The sequence below is a fragment of the Dasypus novemcinctus genome, chromosome 15 (assembly GCF_030445035.2).
Source record: "Dasypus novemcinctus isolate mDasNov1 chromosome 15, mDasNov1.1.hap2, whole genome shotgun sequence".
Taxonomy (NCBI): Eukaryota; Metazoa; Chordata; class Mammalia; order Cingulata; family Dasypodidae; genus Dasypus; species Dasypus novemcinctus.
In genome coordinates this window covers 103427613-103445386 of record NC_080687.1, presented here as the reverse complement: position 1 = coordinate 103445386, position 17774 = coordinate 103427613, and the positions used below count along the sequence as shown (strand labels likewise).

Genomic DNA, 17774 nt, shown 5'->3' with positions numbered 1-17774 from the left:
AAACTTTTTTTCAAGTTTCCATTTATATGATAGTTTTTTGACATTACAGGAATAATGTTTAGAGTGATTACACAAGTCCTGAAAGATGAGTTACTGACAGCTTGTCCCAAGTATTGCTCTAAAATATTCCAAGTGTTGATTCACTTATAATCATAGCATTTCATAGGTCTTAATTTCCCTTGAAGAGTTTCCACTTTAAAATCCTGTGTATCTTGGGAAACTACAATAATTCTGTTCATTTTAACTATTTTTATCATCTTGGGTCCTAGAATCATGACCTTTAGTTGAAAAGGAGCCAGTAACCATCTGTTTACAATGAGACTCCCCGCTCCCCCCCACCTAACGCACCCCCTGCTGCCCTTTATTGCGCTGCGCCCTGAGCGTCAGTCTTCTTTGATGTAGAAGAATACTGATCTAACAATAGGGGGCGCCGGCAGCTCTTCCCGGGAGGCGTCCCCACTCCTGGCCAGGTGGACCTGCGTGGCTGCCAGGCGCTAGCCGGATCTCGGGGGTGCGGAGACCCTCCTCCCGGAGGACGCAGGTAGGGGCCCCGAAGTCTAGTGGGACGGGAGCGCGCAGGAGCCCCGAGTGCCCGCGGGTCCGCCTCGGGCCGCGGCGGAGGCGGGGCTCCTGGCAAGGGAGTGGCCGGGCGCTCAGCCCTGCTGCTGGCCGCGCAGCCGCATCCCCACCGCTCAGCCCCGCCCCTGGGCGTTCAGCCCGCCCCGAGGCCCCGCCCCCGAGGCCCCGCCCCCCGAGCCCCCCGAGGCCCCGCCCCTGAGGCCCCGCCCCCCGAGGCCCCCGAGGCCCCGCCCCCCCGAGGCCTCGTTCGTGTCTGACCGTTGACCTGGTGCTGCGGCCGGCTGAGGCGCCGCGGGGCCCCCGGTGTGCGGTGTGCGGGGATCCCCGCGGGGGGCGCTTACTGAGCGCCGGCCCGGAACCCTCAGGCGGAGCGCGCGGCCCCTCCTCAGACGCCCGCCTGCGCCTGCTCGGAGCCCGGGACGTGTTTGGCGCCACCTGGCGGCGGCGGGGCGGGCGGCGGGGAGCGCCCGCGGGCCTGCGGGCGGGGCGGGGCGCGGGGCTGCGGGGCCGCCGGCAGCGCGGAAAAGCGGGCGAGCGGCCGTCCCCGCGCGGCGCTGAGGGCGCGCCCGGCCCGCGGCCGCCCAAGCTCCCGCTCGCTGGACGGTTGTGCGCGGGGCCCCGCAGGCCCTGCCCTCTGCGTGCGGTTTGTCGCCAGGGGCGTGGGGGCGCCCTTGGCGGGGGAGCGGGGGCGGGGGCGGGGGGCTCCGGGCCTGCTTCAGTCTTTGGCACTTTTCCAGACACGGATAACTTGTTCATCTGTGACAGTTACTGGAGTGCAGTTACCTAGTTAGAGCTGCACCGCTGTTTACCATGTACCACCTCCTCTCATCCCAGCCCCGGGTGATAGGCGTTTGTATGTTTCTCCAGTTTTGGCGGCCGTGAACTTGCCCTGAACTTGCTGTGGGAATCATGGTACAGCAAGTCGTCTTGGATAGATACCGTGGAGTGGAACTAGCAACAATGATGTAAGTTTATATTTTTAAGAAACTGACAAAATGTTTCCCAAAGTGGTAGCACCTTTTGGCATTCTCACTAGCAATGTAGGAGGACTCCCGGGTTTCCACATCTTCGTGAACAGATGGTATTATCTTTCTTGATTTTAGCCATTTTACTATGTCTATATGATAAGTCATAGCAGATTTTATTTTGTATTTCCCTACTGGTGAAAGAATTGAATGTTTCTTCTCTGGTGAAAGTGTTATTTACATAGATTCCCATTTTTAAGTGCTGTTTGTCATTTTTTTTAACAAATCATTTTTATCGATACGTATCAACAAAGCATACATACAGTTCACCGCACAATCAGTGGTGTTTGACACCATCACATAGTTGTGCATTCATCATCTCAATCTTATTAGCGCATTTTCTTAATTTCAATAATAATAAGGTAAATCCATCCCTTCTCCATCTGTGCTTCCCCTACTGTTCACAGCTCCCCTTTTTGGCTATTCTTGCACAGATACTTTTATTCCCCCCTCTATAAAATCATTTATAGTTACATTTTATATAAATGGAATCATACAGTATGTTATGTAACATATTTAGTTCATAGCGATCCCGCATTTATTGTATTTGTCCTTTTGTGTCTGGTTTCCTTCACTCAACATAATGTCCTCCAGTTTCGTTGACGTTGTCAAATGTTTTAGGACTTTTTTTTATTTTAAGAGTTATTTTTTATTTATTACTCTCCCCTTCCCCACCCCACCCCAGTTGTCTGCTCTCTGTGTCCATTTTCTGTGTGTTCTTCTTGTGTCCACTGGTATTCTTATCAGTGACACCCAGAATCTGTGCCTCATTTTGTTGCATCATCTTCTTCTGTCAGCTCTCCGTGTGTGTGGCACCACTCCTGGGCAGGCTGCACTTCCTTTCGTGCTGGGCGGCTCTCCATATGGGGCGCACTCCTTGCACATGGGGCTCCTCTATGCGGGGGACACCCCTGCTTGCCACAGCACTCCTTGGGAAAATCAGCACTGTGCGTGGGCCAGCTCATCACACAGATCAGGAGGCCCTGGGTTTGAACCTTGGACCTCCCATGTGGTAGGCAGATGCCCTATCTGTCTGGCCAAATCCGCTTGCCTATTTCTTCTTAAGTACTAGATAATATTCCATTGTGGGAATATACCACTGTTTGTTTATTTATTTGTCAGTTGATGGACACCTGGCTTCTTTCCAGCTTTTGACATCATGACTAGCACTGCTATGAACAGTGGTGTGCAGATGTGTATTTGTATCACTGCTTTCAATTCTGGGTGTAGACCCAATAGTGATAGTGCTGGGTCGCTGGCAAATCTATATTCAACTTCTTTTTTTTAAAAATATATTTATTTATTTATTTATTTCCCCTCATCCCCACCCTGCCCCAGTTGTCTGTTCTCTATGTCTATTTGCTGCATCTTCTTCTTTGTCCGCTTCTGTTGTTGTCAGTGGCGTGGGAATCTGTGTTTCTTTTTGTTGTGTCATCTTGTTGTGTCAGCTCTCCGTGTGTGCAGCACCATTCTTAAGCAGGCTGCACTTTCTTTTGCCCTGGGCAGCTCTCCTTATGGGGTGCACTCCTTGCGCGTGGGGCTCCCCTATGTGGGGGACACCCCTGCATGGCAGGGCACTCCTTGTGCGCGTCAGCACGCATTTGGGCCAGCTCCACACGGGTCAAGGAGGCCCAGGGTTTGATCTGCGGACCTTCCATGTGGTAGACGGATGCCCTAACCACTGGACCAAGTCCGCTTCCCTATATTCAGCTTCTTTAGGAACTGCCCAACAGTCCTCCACAGTGGCTGTACCATTCTGTATTTCCACCAATTGTGAGTAAGAGTTCCTGTCTCTCCACATCCTCTCCAACATTTGTAGTTCTCTGACTTTTTAATAGTGGCCATTCTGATTGGTGTGAAAAGATATCTCTTAGTTATGATTTGCATTTCCCTAATCATTACTCATATTGAACACTTTTTCATGTTTTTTCTTGCCATTTGTATTTCTTCTTTGGACAAATATCTATTCATGTCTTTTGCCCATTTTTTAATTGAGTCTTTTTTAATTTTTGAGTTGTAACGTCTCTTTACATATCATGGATATTAATCCCTTATTGGACATGTGATTTCCAAGTATTTCCTTCTGCTGAGGCAGATGCCTTTACACCCTATTGACAAAGTCCTGTGAGGTATACACGTGTTTAATTTTGAGGAGGTCCCATTTATCTATTTTTTCTTTTGTTTCATGTGCTTTGGGTGTAAGGTCCAAGAAACCACCATGTAGCACAAGGTCTTTAAGATGTTTCCCTACACTTTCTTCAAGCATTTTTTTTTTCTAAGATTTGTTTATGTATTTCTCTCCCCTTCCCCCCTCCCACCCTGGTTGTCTGTTCTCCGTGTGTATTTGCTGCATCTTCTTCTTTGTCCACTTCTGTTGTCAGCGGCATGGGAATCTGTGTTTCTTTTTGTTACATCATCTTGCTGTGTCAGCTCTCCGTGTGTGCGGTGCCACTCCTGAGCAGGCTGCACTTACTTTCGTGCTGGGCGGCTCTCCTTATGGGGCACACTCCTTGAGCATGGGGCTCCCCTACACAGGGGACACCCCTGTGTGGCACAGCACTCCTTGCACACATCAGCACTCTGCATGGGCCAGCTCCACACGGGTCAAGGAGGCCCGAGTTTGAACTGCGGACCTCCCATATGGTAGACAGATGCCCTAACCACTGGGCCAAGTCTGCTTCCTTCTTCAAGCAGTTTTATGGTAAATATAAAAGTCTCACTTTTATATCTAGGTCTCTGATCCATTTTGAGTTGATTCTTCTATGGGATGTAAGATAGGGGTTCCATTCCATTCTTTTGGCTATAGATATCCAGGTCTCCCAGCACCATTTATTGAAGGGACTTTTTCCCCATTAACATGGACTTGGTAGGTGTCTGAAAAACTAGTTGACCGTGGAGGTGAGGGTTTATTTATGGACTCTAAATTCTATTATACTGATCGACGAGTCTCTCTTTATGCCGGTGCCTTGCTGTTTTGACCACTGTAGCTTTGTAATATGTTTCAAGGTCTGGCAGTGAAATTCCTCCCATGTTGCTCTTCTTTTTTAGAATGCTTTTGATTACTTGGGTGCCTTTTCCCTTCCAAATGAATTTGGTAATTGCCTTTTCTATTTCTGTCAATTAGGCTGTTGGAATTTTGATTGGCATTACATTGAGTCTATAAATCAATTTAGGTTGGATTGATATCATCACGATATTTAGTCTTAGAGTACATGAACACGGAGTGTCATTCCATTTGTTTAGGTCATTTTAAATTTCTTTTGCCACTGTTTTGTAGTTTTCCACGTCTAGGTCCTGTACTTCTTTGACTAAGTTGTTCCCTACATATTGAGTCTTTTTATTGCTATTGTAAATGGAATCGCCCGCCTGATTTCTCCTCAGATTGTGTAATACTACTGTACAAGAACACTGATTTCTGCATGTGGATCTTGTATTCTGCCGCTTTGCTGAACTCATTTATTATCTCAAGTAGCTTTGTTGTAGACATTTCTGAATTTTCTAAATATAGGATCATGTCATCTGCTGGTCGTGCAAGTTTTACGTCCCCTTTTCCTATTTGGTTGCCTTTAATTTTTTTTCTTCTCTAATTGCTCTAGCTAGAACCTGTAGTACAATGTTGAATAGCAGTGGTGATCGGGGGCATCCTTGTCTTGTTCCTGATCTTAGGTGGAAAGCTTTCAACCTTTCCCCACTGAGTACAATGTTGGCTGTGGGTTTTTCATATATGCCTTTTATCCTATTGTGGCATTTTCCTTCTCTTCATACCTTTTGAAGTGTTTTTTACCAAGAAAGAATGCTGGGTCCTGTCAAGTGCCTTTTCTGTCTCTATTGTGATCATCATGTGTTTTTTCCCTTCAATTTTTTTTAATGTGGTGTATTATGTTGATGGTTTTTTTAATGTTGAGCTAGCCTTGCATACCAGGAACAAATCCCCCTTGGTCATGATGTGTAAGTCTTCGATAATGCTGCTGGATTCAATTTGCCAATATTTTGTTGAGAATTTTTGCATCTCTGTGTTCATTGAAGAGATGAGTCTGTACTTTTCTTTCCATGTAGTGTCTTTATCTGGCTTTGGTGTTAGAGTGATGTTGGCTTCATAAAGGGAGTGGGGTAATTTTCCCTCCTCTTCATCATGTTGGAAGAGTTTAAACAGGATTGTTGTTAATTCTTTTTGAAATGCTTGGTAGAATTCATCTCTGAAGTCATCTGGTCCTGAGCTTTTCCTTGTTGGGAGGTGTTTGATGATGAATTCAGTCTCTTTAAATGTGGTTAGTTTGTTAATTCTTGTATTTCTTGTAGCGTCAGTGTAGATTGGTTGTGCCTTTCTAGGAATTTGCCCATTTCTAAGTTGTCATTGTTAGCATACAGTTTCTCATAGTATCGTCTTTTGATTCTTTTTATTTCTGTGAGGTCAGTCATTACTTCCCTCCTTGCATTTCTGATTGTATTTATTTACCTATTTTTCTCCTTTGTTAATCTTGCTAGTGATTCGTCAATTTTACTGACCTTCTCAAAGAACCAGCTTTTGGTTTTGATTTTATCTATTTTTTGTTGTTGTTGTTCTCAATTTCATTTATTTCTGTTCTAATCTTTATTATTTTTTTCCTTCTGCTTGCTTTGAGGATTGGTTTGTTGTTCTTTTTCCATTTTCTCTAGGTGTTCAGTTAAGTCTTTGAGTTTAGCTCTTTCTACTTTTTTAACATAGATATTGAGGGCTATAAATTTCCCTCTCCAGACTGGCTTTGCTGTATCGGTTGCTGTTTTGGTAATTTGTGTTCTCATTTTCATTTGTCTACACATTTACTGATTTCACTTGCAATTTCTTCTTTGATCTACTGATCATTTAAGAGTGTGTTGTTTAGACTCCACAAGTTGCAAAGTTACCTTTTTCATGTCTATTCTTGATTTCCAATTTTGTTCCATTATGCTCTAAGAAGGTGCTTTGTATAATTTCAGTCTTTTCATATGTATTGAGACCGGCAGTGTGCCCTACATGTGGTGTATCCTGGTGAAGGATCCATGGGCACCTGAGAAGAATGTATAACTTGCTGCGTTTGGATGCAGCATTCTGTGTGTCTGTTAAGTCTAACTCATTTATTCTTTAAGTTCTCTGTTTCCTCGTTGATCTTCTGTCCAGTTGTTCTGTCTCATAATGTGAGTGGTGTATTAGACTCTCCAGTGATTAATGTACAGATGCCTGTTTCTCCCTTCAGTTTTGACAGAGTTTGTCTTATGTATTTTGGGGCACCCTGGTTAGGTGCATAAATATATCTTCCTGGTGGGTTGGCCTTTTTGTTAATATATAATGACCTTCTCTGACTCATAACTTTTTTTCACTTCAAGTTTGTTTTGTCCAATAATAGTATAGCTGTCCCTGCTCTTTTTTGGTTACTATTTGCATGGAGTGTCTTTTTCCAACTTTTTACTTCTAGCTGGTTTGTATCCATGAGTCAAAGGTGGGTCTCTTGTAAGCAGCATATGGATGGCTCATGTGTTTATTATCCATCCTGTCAATCTATATCTTTTGTTTGGTGCATTTAATCCATTAACAATCGATGATAGGACTGTAAATGCATTGTTTACTTCCTACATTTTATTCTTTGCTTTTCATGTGTCATGTCATATTTTGGTCTGTCTTTTTTCTCTTGGTTATCCTTTCTGCTCTTCTTTTTTCTCTACTCTCCTACAGGCTTTTCTCTTCTTTTTCTTTCAGGCTCTATGGCTTCCTTATTATTTTCTGCAATTTGGATTCTTTTTTACAAACTCTCTTAGTTTCTGTTTGTGGATATTTTATACTCACCTTCATATTTGGAGGACAGTTTTGCTGGGTGCAGACTTCTTGGCTGGCAGTTTTTTTCTTTCAGTCTCCTAATTGCATCATAACCACTGTCTTCTCGCCTGCATGGTTTCTGATGAGAAATCCACACTATTACTGGGCATCCCTTGTATGTGATGATTTGCTTCCCTTACTGCTCTCAGAAGTTTCTCTTTATCTTTGACATTTGACATTCTGAATAATATATGTTTTGGAGTATGTCTATGTGGATTTATTCTGATTAGGATAAGGTGGGCTTCTTAGACATGCAGGATCATTCCTTTTGTGAGCGTTGGGAAATTTTAACTATTCCCTTAAATACTCTTTCTAATCCTTTTCCTTTCTCTTCTCCTTCTGGAACTCCCATGACATGTATGTTGTTGTGTTTTCTGTTGTCATTCATCTCCCGGGCCTCTGCTCAATTTTTTTCTGCATTTTTCCTCCCTCTGTTCTTTTCTCTCTTCAATTTCAGCTGTTCTGTGTTTGGTATCACTTATACTTTCTTCTGTCCTTTCAAGTCTGCCTGAAATTGTTGTAGACCTTTAATGTGTTTTTGATGTCACCTATTGTGTCTTTCATTCCCATGAGCTCTGTTGCTTTTCTGTTCCATATTTCAAATTCTATTTTTGCTTGGTCAACTTCTTCTTGATGTCATTCATCCCTTTAGCCACATTGTCTTTCAACTCATGAATTTAGTTTTGGAAATTGGTACGCATCTCATTAATTAGTTCTCTCAAATTCTGGATCTCTTTTGGGACTTCGATATATTCCTTTTCCTGGGCTATGTCTTCCATTTTCTTCTTCTGGCTCATAAATTTTTGCTGATTCTAGGCACCTGATTAGTATGTAGTTTCCTTAGATGCTCAATTTCTTTGTCTTTTGTTGGGATTTAGTGGCAGGGGGCAGTGTGTTACTGTTGCTCTTTGATTCTTGATTCAGCCTGGATCATTAGGGTTGTCCCTGTTAGTTGCTCAAAGGTGTGCTCTGCACCCAGTAATGGGTTGCTGACCTACTTCCTAGGGCCTTGGGAGGAAAGCTATAAAGGTCAGAAAATGCCTCATTTATTTTTTATTTTCTCACATGTACTACCTAGTTCTGCCAACAGATGGCACTCTTTGGCAGTCCTCTCAGTTCAATGCCTGTTTAGAGTGTTTTTGCTGTAACACAGCCTGGATCAATCTGAAAGGGTCCTGCCTGGAGCCTAAGAGCCTTGTAATTTGAACTTTCTTATAAAAAAGTCTCTAGCCTTCTCTGGCAACCCCCTCCCATTTTCTGGGTAAGAAATAGTCCCACTCCTTTCTGCATCTTCAACAATTAGTCCCCGTTCATCGAGGAGATTGAGAGGGTCAGATTTCTTTACTCCCTTGCAGCCTCCTAAGGCAAGCAATGGCAAGGCCTCCCTGGCCTGGAAGGGCCCATGGGACACAACAGGCCAAATTTGTGAGTCAAAACCCAAGTCAGCCTTAGATCTTGTCCCTCTCTTCCCTGTTTCCTGGGAAGGTCCATCCTCAACAATCAGTGCCAGCTATAAGAGAGGGAAATTGAGAATGTTGTATTTCTCCAGGCCTGTTTAGTGTCCCAAGGTAGACAACAGTGTGGTCCCACTCAGCCTGGAAGGGCTGGTGGGACATAGCAGACCAGAACTGTGGGTCACAAGCTGTCAGCCTTAGGCACTGCCCCTCTCTCTCCCCTTTCCGGGGATGGTAAACCCCTGGATACCCTTTGTAGTCAGCTCAGAGGCCTTTGTGTCCTTTTTAAATTTATTTTTAAAAGATCCCTAGATTACATAAAATGTTACATTAAAAATATGAGAGATTCCCATATGCCCTACTCCCTACACCTCCCACTGTTCCCAACATTACCATCTTCTTGCACTAGTGCGCTACATTCATTACAATTGATGAACAGATTTTGAAGCATTGCAACTAAGCATGGATTATAGTTTATATTGTAGTTTACACTCTCCCGCACTCAATTCCGTAGGTTATAGCAGAATATATAATGGCCTGCCTATTAATCAGGCAAAGGGGTACTGATGTAAAATACCAGAAATTGGTTGTTTTTTAGCAAAGGGTATTTATTTGGGGTAGGAGCTTACAGATAGCAGACCATAAAGCATAAGTTACTTCCCTCACCAAAGTCTATTTTCACGTGTTGGAGCAAGATGGCTGCTGACATCTGCAAGGGTTCAGGCTTCCTGTGTTTCTTCCCTTGCAGGGTATTGCTTCTCTCTGGGTTCAGGGTTCCTTGCTTCTCAGGGCTCCAGCGTCAGCATCAAACTCCAACATCAAAACTACAACATTAAGAACCCTTACTTCTGTCCTTTGCCGTGCCTTTTATCTTTGTGTCCCTGCTCACCAAAGGGTGGGGACTCAGTGCCCTTCTGGCACAAGCGTCTAACATAATTACCTAATCAAGTAAACCTATAAATCCAACATAATTTAATATGCCCCCCAAAAAGATCAATTTACATACATAATCCAATATTTCGTTTTGGAATTCATCCATAATATCAAACTGCTATAGCCTGTATCTGTCATTGCAATGTCATTCAGGTCTATTCCAAGTCCTGAAAATGCCCCCATATTATACCTCTTTTTCCCTCTTCCTGATTTCAGCACCATCAGTGGCCAATGTCTCCACATTGATGAATAGTTTTTCCATTGATAGAACCACAGTAAGTCTATAGTAGAACACCAATAAGTCCACACTAATCTATATTTTATTCCCCAATCCTGAGGATTCTGGAATGGTGATGCTTACTCTACCTGAGAGGCGACTTTGATCTCATTTGGCTAATAGATGAGACTTTCTTGCCTGCAGTTGTTGACTTTCTCAGTTCCTTGGTATGGTGGTTGTCCATCCTGACCTCCTTGTTAGTTGTCCTGGGTGAGGCCAATGAACTGGAGAGTAGGTGTTACACCTCCACTGAGGCTCAGGGCCCAGCTGACACATGAACCATCCAGAGATTCAAGTCTTTCGGATGTACACCTATCAATTCCAGCATCAACTATAGGTTCAAATAAAAGAGGTAGAAGAGGCATGTGTTGAGAAGTCACATTTGAGTCCAACTCTGTCACACTCAGGAGCACAAACTCTGAAGTAGGACCCAGTGGCCAGGCATCAATCTCTGGAGCTATCTGCCCTGAACATATGAGCTGGGTATCTCTGGATCCTTCAGGTGTCCCAGTATTTGTGGTAGCATCTGCTTTGGCAGTCTATGACATCCTGCAGAGACATTTTAAGTGTAAATCTCTGACGGCCTCCTGGCTTACTTTGAAGTCTCTTAGCCATATAAACTCATGTATCTTTACCTTTTCCCCCCTTTAGTTCAGTGTCCTTTTCTAGTTGCATCATCAGCTGGTGCTTGATAGTAATCCCTCAGTGTCAGGGAGTCTCATTCCTGGGAGTCATGTCCCACATTGGGGGAGAAGGTAATGCATTTATATGCTGAGTTTGGCTTAGGGAGAGGCCACATTTGAGAAACATGGAGGCTCTCAGGAAATAACTCTTAGGTATTCTACATCACTAGGCTAAGTTGCAAATTTAAGAGCAAAAAGTGCATAAGCATAGTCATCAATCTCAAGGGTATATCAATGGACCATCCTTTTTCACTAGTCCTTGCTCCTTGGGGGACTGTTGCTGTAGCATTAGAGAATGTGGCAGAGCTCCCAAGGATAGGACTTCAATATTCTTTCAGTTATTGTGTGAATCTCTACCCACTGTGGCAATGCCCATGAACATTTGAACATATTTATCTACCTTGTATATATCCCCTGGTGAACTTCCTCCCATGTATCCCCCATCACAGACACCCCATACCAATCGTCCTCCCCTACCATAGTTATAACCCTTTTGTGATTTAAAACTTCTTCAAAAATGAAGCCAAGAATATTTTCAAATTTGCTTAATAGGAAAATGGAATAATAATGAAGGTTTAAATGTCAGAAATAAAATACATAATTAAGGAAACTAAAACTAAAATAAGGTTAAAAAAGGGGTATTTAAAAAATGAAAAATAGTTAAAAAATTAAGTTGTCCTATATGTACAGTTACATTTTCTTCCATTACTTCCCTAGTATTTTACCTTTTTCATTTTGTCTTCAAAGAAGTTTTAGGTCACAGTAAAGTCACATACAGAATCTAGGGGACTCCCATATACCCAACATCCCCCCGTTTATCCCCTTTCCTTGTTAAGAATCTTTTTCACTTGTGGATGGTACATTTGTTGCAACTGATGTACAAATATTAAAACATAGCTGCCAACTATGGTCAGTGGTTTCTATTATGGTTTATATTTTAGACCATATATCTTTATGCATTTTTGATGAAATTTAACATGGCCTATGTCCATCATTGCAAGATCAGACAGAACACTTCCTTTACCCCCTAAATACCTTCTCTTCCATTGATCCCTTTCCTCCCTCTCCCTTCCCTCAGGACTTACTGTGCCCACAAGGCTTCACTCCTTGAAGGACAAGATTTGTAATTCCTGCAGCAATGCTGATGGCTTGACACAGTAGTCTGTCCTCCCCTATTAGGAACCACCCATACTGTCCAGATTCACCCTCCCCTGTGTTTGAGAACATATCATGGCTCCCCTGTATGGGAGTTTAACTCCTTTCCACTCATTAGGTGGGTCTCCCTCCACTGTTCCAACACACTATGACAAAATCACCACTTGCACCTTCTCTAGAAGACTGTCCCAGGTGTGCCCTGTCCCAAATGGACCTCCATCCAACACCCTAAACCAGTAGCCCTTCCTTGTCATATTGCCAAAATAATTTTCTCAGCATTGTAGTTTCAACCACATACCTGCCAATCCCCAGTGTTCACCTGCTACTTCCCCCAACCCTTCCCCCCTTTCCATGGACCATCCAACCCATCCTCCCTACCCAAGCTCCCTGTCAAGCTTGCACCACCCAATCCATTAGTATCCCTATACCCCTGTCATATCCCTTCACCGCACAACTACTCACACCTTATCATAGATTTCACCCCTATGGGCATTGGGTCACAATCTTCTCCCTTTCTATTTCCTGTAAACCTATCTTCCAGACTCCAGCTCCCTGAGTTGGCCCACTTAACTTAATTCTTATCCAAGAAGTCATGTAATATTTGTCCTTCAATGCCTGGCTTGCTTCATTCAACGTAAGGCCCTTCAGATTCATTCATGTTATCCCATGTGTTGTACTGTGTTCCTTCTACAGTTGAATAATATTCCATTGTATGTATAGACTACATTTTGATTATCCATTCATCTCTTCATGGGCATTTGGGTTGATTCCAGTTTTGGCAATAGTGAATAAGGCTGCTATGAACATTGTTGTGCATAAGCAGTTTTTGTCTTTGTTTTCAGTTTCTGGATATATACCCAGCAGTGGAATTGATGGGTCTTATGACAGAACTACAGTTAGTTTTTTGAGGAAATCCCAAACTGTCATCCACAATGGCTGGGCCATTCTACCTTCCCACCAGCAGTAGATGAGGGTGTCCATTACTCCGCATCCTCTCCAACACCTTAGTCCTCTGATTTCCTTAATGTCCACCCGTCTGGTGGAAGTAAGATGGTATCTCGTTGTAGTTTTGATTTGCATTTCCCTAATAGCTAGTGATGTTGAGCATCTTTTCATATGCTTTTTAGCCTTTTGTATTGCTTCTTTGGAGAAGTGTTTGTTCAAATCACTTGTCCATTTTTTAAATGGGTTGTTTGTCTTTTTATTTTTGAGATATAGGATTTCTTTACATATGCTGGATATTAGGCTCCTATCAGATATTTGGTTACCAAATACTTTCTACCGTTGTTGAGGCTGTCTTTTCACTTTTGTCACAAACTCCTTTCCAGTGCAAATGGTTTTAATTTTGAGGAGGTCCCATTTATCTATTTTTTTCTTTTGCTTCTCATGCTTTGGGTTTGAAGTTCATGAAGACATTTCCTATTACAAGGTCTTATAGAAGCTTCCCTTCTTACCTTCCAAGGTCTTTATGGTCTTGGCTCTTATAATTAGGTCTTTGATTCATCTTTCGTTAGTTTTTGTATAAGGTGTGAGATGGATATTCTTTTGGATATTCATATCCAGTGTCCCAGCACCATTTGTTGAAGACACTATTCTCTCCCAGTTGAGTGGGCTTGGTGGCTTTGCTGATGATCAAATGACTGTATATGCCATGATCTATATCAGAACTCTCAGTTCAGTTCCATTAGTTATTAAGTCTGTTCTTGTGCCAGTACCATGCAGTTTTGACCACTGTAGCTTTGTAGTATGCTTTAAAGTTCAGGTAGTGTGATTCCTCCGATTTCATTTTACTTTGTCAATATGTCTTTGAATATTCAGGGACTCTTGCCCTTCCAAATAAATTTCATAGTAAGTCTTTCCAATTCATTAAAAAATGCTGTGTTGATTTTTATTGGGATTGCATTAATTCTGTAGATTAGTTTGGGTAGGATAGACATCTCAATGATATTTAGTGTTCTTATCCATGAGCAGGGAATATTCTTCCATTTATTGAAGTCTTCTTTGTTTCCTTTAACAGTTCTTTGTAGTTGTCTGTGTATGTCATTTACTTCTTTAGTTAAATTATTCCTAGATATTTGATCTTTTTAGTTTCTTTTGTAAATGCTATTTTTTTCCTTGATTTCCTCATCAGATTGCTCATTATTGGTGTAGAGGAATGCTACTTATTTTTTTGCATTGTTCTTATAACCTTTGACTTTACTGAACTCATAAGTTCTAGAAGCTTTGTTTCTGAGGGTTTTCTATGTATAGGATCATGTCGTCTGTACATAGTGAAACTTTTACTTCTTCTTTTCCAATTTTGATGCCTTTTAAATCTTTTTCTGGCCTCAGTGCTCATGCAAGTACTTGTAACACAATGTTAAATAAGAGCAGTGACAGTGGACATCCTTCTCTTGTATCCAATCTTAGATGGAAACCTTTTAGGAGTTCACGGTTGTCTAGGATTTATCTGTGGGTTTTTCATAAATACCTTATATTATGTTGAGGAAGTTTCCTTCTATTCCTATTTTTTGGAGTGTTTTAGTCAGGAAAGGGTGTGTTTTGTCAAATGCTTTTCCTGCATCTGTAGAGATGATCATGTGTTCTTTTTTTTTCCTTTGATCTCTTTAGGTGGTGTATTTTATTGATTGATTTTCTTATGTTTAATGCTCCTTGCTTACCCAGGATGAAACCCATTTAGTCATGGTGTGTCATTTGCTTGATGTGTTGCTCAATATGATTAGCAAGTATTTTGTTGAGGATTTAGCATCTGGTTCATTAGAGATTGGTCTGCAATTTTCCTTTCTTGTAGCATCTCTTTGAGTTTGGTATTAGGGTAATGTTGGCATTCTAGACTGAGGTAGGTGATGTTCCTTCTACTTCTATTTTCTGGAAGAGTTTAAACAGGATTGGTGTTAGTTCTTTCTGGAATGTTTGGTCGAATTCACATGTGAAACTGTCTGCTCCTGGGCTCTTCTTAGTTGGGAGGTTTTTGATGACTGATTCTATCTCTTTACCTGTGGTTGGTCTATTGAGTTCATTTTTCTTCTTTCACCAGTGTAGGCTACTTGTGTGTTTCTAGGAATTTGCCCATTTCCTCTAAATGATTGTTTTTGGCATGTAATTTTTCAAAGTGTCCTCCTATGATACACTTTATTTCTGTGGGGTCAGTGGTGATTTCCCTTTCCTCATTTCTTATTTTATGTATTTGCATCTTCCCTTTATTTTCTTTGTTAGTGTAGCTAAGGGTTTGTCCATTTTATTGATCTCTAAGAACCATCTTTTGGTTTTATTTTTTCTAGTCCTTTCAAATTTTCAATTTCATTTAGTTCTGCACTAATCTTTGTTATTTCCTCCCTTGTACTTCCTTTGGGGTTAGCTTGTTGTTCTTTTTCTAGTTCCTCCAGGTGTGCAGTTAGGTCTTTGATTTTAGCACTTTCTTTTTTTTTTTTTTTTTTTCATTTTTATTTTATTGTTTTGTATGTTACATAATTTACTGAAATTAAGCCTGAGCCAGATAGTTCTTCATATTATATATAAAATTAATTCTACCACCACAACAAAAATACAACAGAGAGAAAACAATTGCCTATAGCCCACAGTATATTAGCTGTTTTGTGTTCTTCCTCTCATCTTTGTTAGCTTTATTGTTTCATGTTTTTTAAATTCAGAGTTTTAAATTTTTATTAAAACAATAATGTACATGGTTAAGAAATCATATGGTACTGATTGGCTCATAACTTAAAAACAGGTGTCTGCCCTACCCATAACTTTTATACTTTCTTCTGGTAGTTGTTTCCATTTCTTTAAATATGTTTATACCACTGTTTTTGGTCTGTCATCTTTAAATGTTATTTACTTCCTGCTATAACAAAGGAGGATTTACTTTTACTGCACCAGTCTCCCCTCCCCTATCTGATCCTTACAATATAATAATTTCATTTTTAGTTAAATGGTGTTTATATTATTATGACTAAGTAAATATTAAATGTAAAAGTAAGCAGTATGTTTTGATTACATTTAATTTCTTGTGTTGTATTTCTTTATCATATCTTCCTTTTGTTTTTCCTCCCCATCTGTGCCATTAGGTTAGTGTCTATTCTCTGGAACCCTTACTTCTGCTGCTATCTGCTCTCTTGTTTGTTTTCCTCTGTTTCCTGACTCCCACATCTTCTATTTTCTTGATTTCGTCCCTCATTTTGCCCTAGTACATTCTTTTTTTCCTTCAAATTCTACTCAATTTATTCATTTTTTTAAAAATATATTACGTTCAAAAATTATGAGGTCCCCATTCACCCCCCTGCCCCCACCCCACCACTCCCCCTTCTTCTTTTTAACATCAGCATTTATGGCTGCGAATTTTCCTCTCAGTACAGCTTTGCTGCATCCCATAGGTTATACTATGTTGTGTTATTTTTTTCATTCATTTCAAGGTAGTTATTGATTTCTTTGCAAATTTCTCTTTGACCCACTGATTGTCTAAGAGTATATTGTTTAACTTCTATCTCTTTGTACCTAATCTGCATCACTGCCCTTGCTGATTTCGAGCTTCAGTCCATTGTGGTCAGATAAGTTACTTTGTGTAATTTCAATCTTTCCGAACTCATTGAGAGCTGTTCTGTGGCCTAGCATGTGGTCTATCCTGGAGAATGTTCCATGTCCTCTCAGAAAGATTGTATATTGCACAGTATTTGAGTGTAATGTTATGTGTATGTCAATTAGGTCCAGATCCTCTAATGTATTATTTAGGGTCTTTGCTTCTTTATTGATTCTCATTGAGATATTCTGCCTAAATGGTGATAATGGTGTATTAATTATAAGAGCAATTATAGAGGCATGTATATCCCCACTTAGTTATTTCCCTTGTTTGTCTGATGTATTTTGAGATTCCCTGGTTTGGTGCATAAATATTTATGATTGTTCTTTCTTCTCAATAGATTTCTCTTTTTTTTAATATATAGTGTCATTTTTTGGTCTCATAATAGTTTTGCATTTAGAGTGTATTTTGTGTGGTTTTAGTATAGTTACTCTCACCCTCTTCTGATTATTATTTGCATATAAAATTGTTTTCCATCCATTCACTTTCTGTCTCCTTGCATCCCTGGGTCCTTGGTGAGTTTATTGTAGGCAGCATATGGATGGTTCATATTTCCTTATCCATTCTGCCAATCTGTGTGTCTTCACTGAAGAGTTTAAGCCTTTAACATTCAATGTTATTACTGTCAGGGAATTGCTTATATTAGCCATATTTTTTTAGACTTATATATGCCATATGTTGTTTTTATTTCTTTTTATGTTTTTATTCTTATACTCTCGTCCACCTCTCTCCTTTTCCCTTCCATCCTTAAGAACTCCCTTTAGTATTTCTTTTTTTTTAAGATATTTTATTTTCTTTCTCTCCCCATCCCCCCAACCCCCCCATTGTCTGCTGTCTGTGTCCATTTTCTGCGTGTTCTTCTTTGTCCACTTCTGTTGTTGTCAGTGGCACGGGAATCTGTCTTTCTTTTCATTGCATCATCTTGTTGTGTCAGCTCTCCGTGTGTGCAGCACCATTCCTGGGCAGGCTGCATTTTCTTTTGCACTGGGTGGCTCTCCTTATGGGCACACTCCTTGCGCCTGGGACTCCCCTATGCAGGGGGCACCCCTGTGTGGGAGGACATTCATTGTGTGCATCAGCACTGCACATGGGCCAGCTCCACATGGGTCAAGGAGGCCTGGGGTTTGAACCATGGACCTCCCATGTTGTAGATGGACACCCTATCCACTGGGCCAAGTCCACTTCCCTCCATTTAGTATTTCTTGAATGGCAGGTTTCTTATTGACAAATGCTGTTAATTTCTCATTATCAGTTAATATATT

General features: G+C 41.4%; 1 long non-coding RNA gene across 2 annotated transcripts in view; it reads left to right on the top strand.

Moving 5' to 3' along the window:
* The first annotated feature begins 400 nt into the window (after positions 1–400).
* Positions 401–17774, top strand: part of LOC139436553 (uncharacterized) — an 80838-nt gene continuing 63464 nt past the window's right edge. The window contains exons 1-2 of one of the 2 annotated variants that reach the window (XR_011645889.1): positions 401–541; positions 1447–1544. This is a non-coding gene — a long non-coding RNA (uncharacterized lncRNA). Of the gene's footprint in view, positions 542–1272; positions 1545–17774 lie in introns of those variants that run through there. The other variant, XR_011645888.1, reaches the window with a different exon arrangement.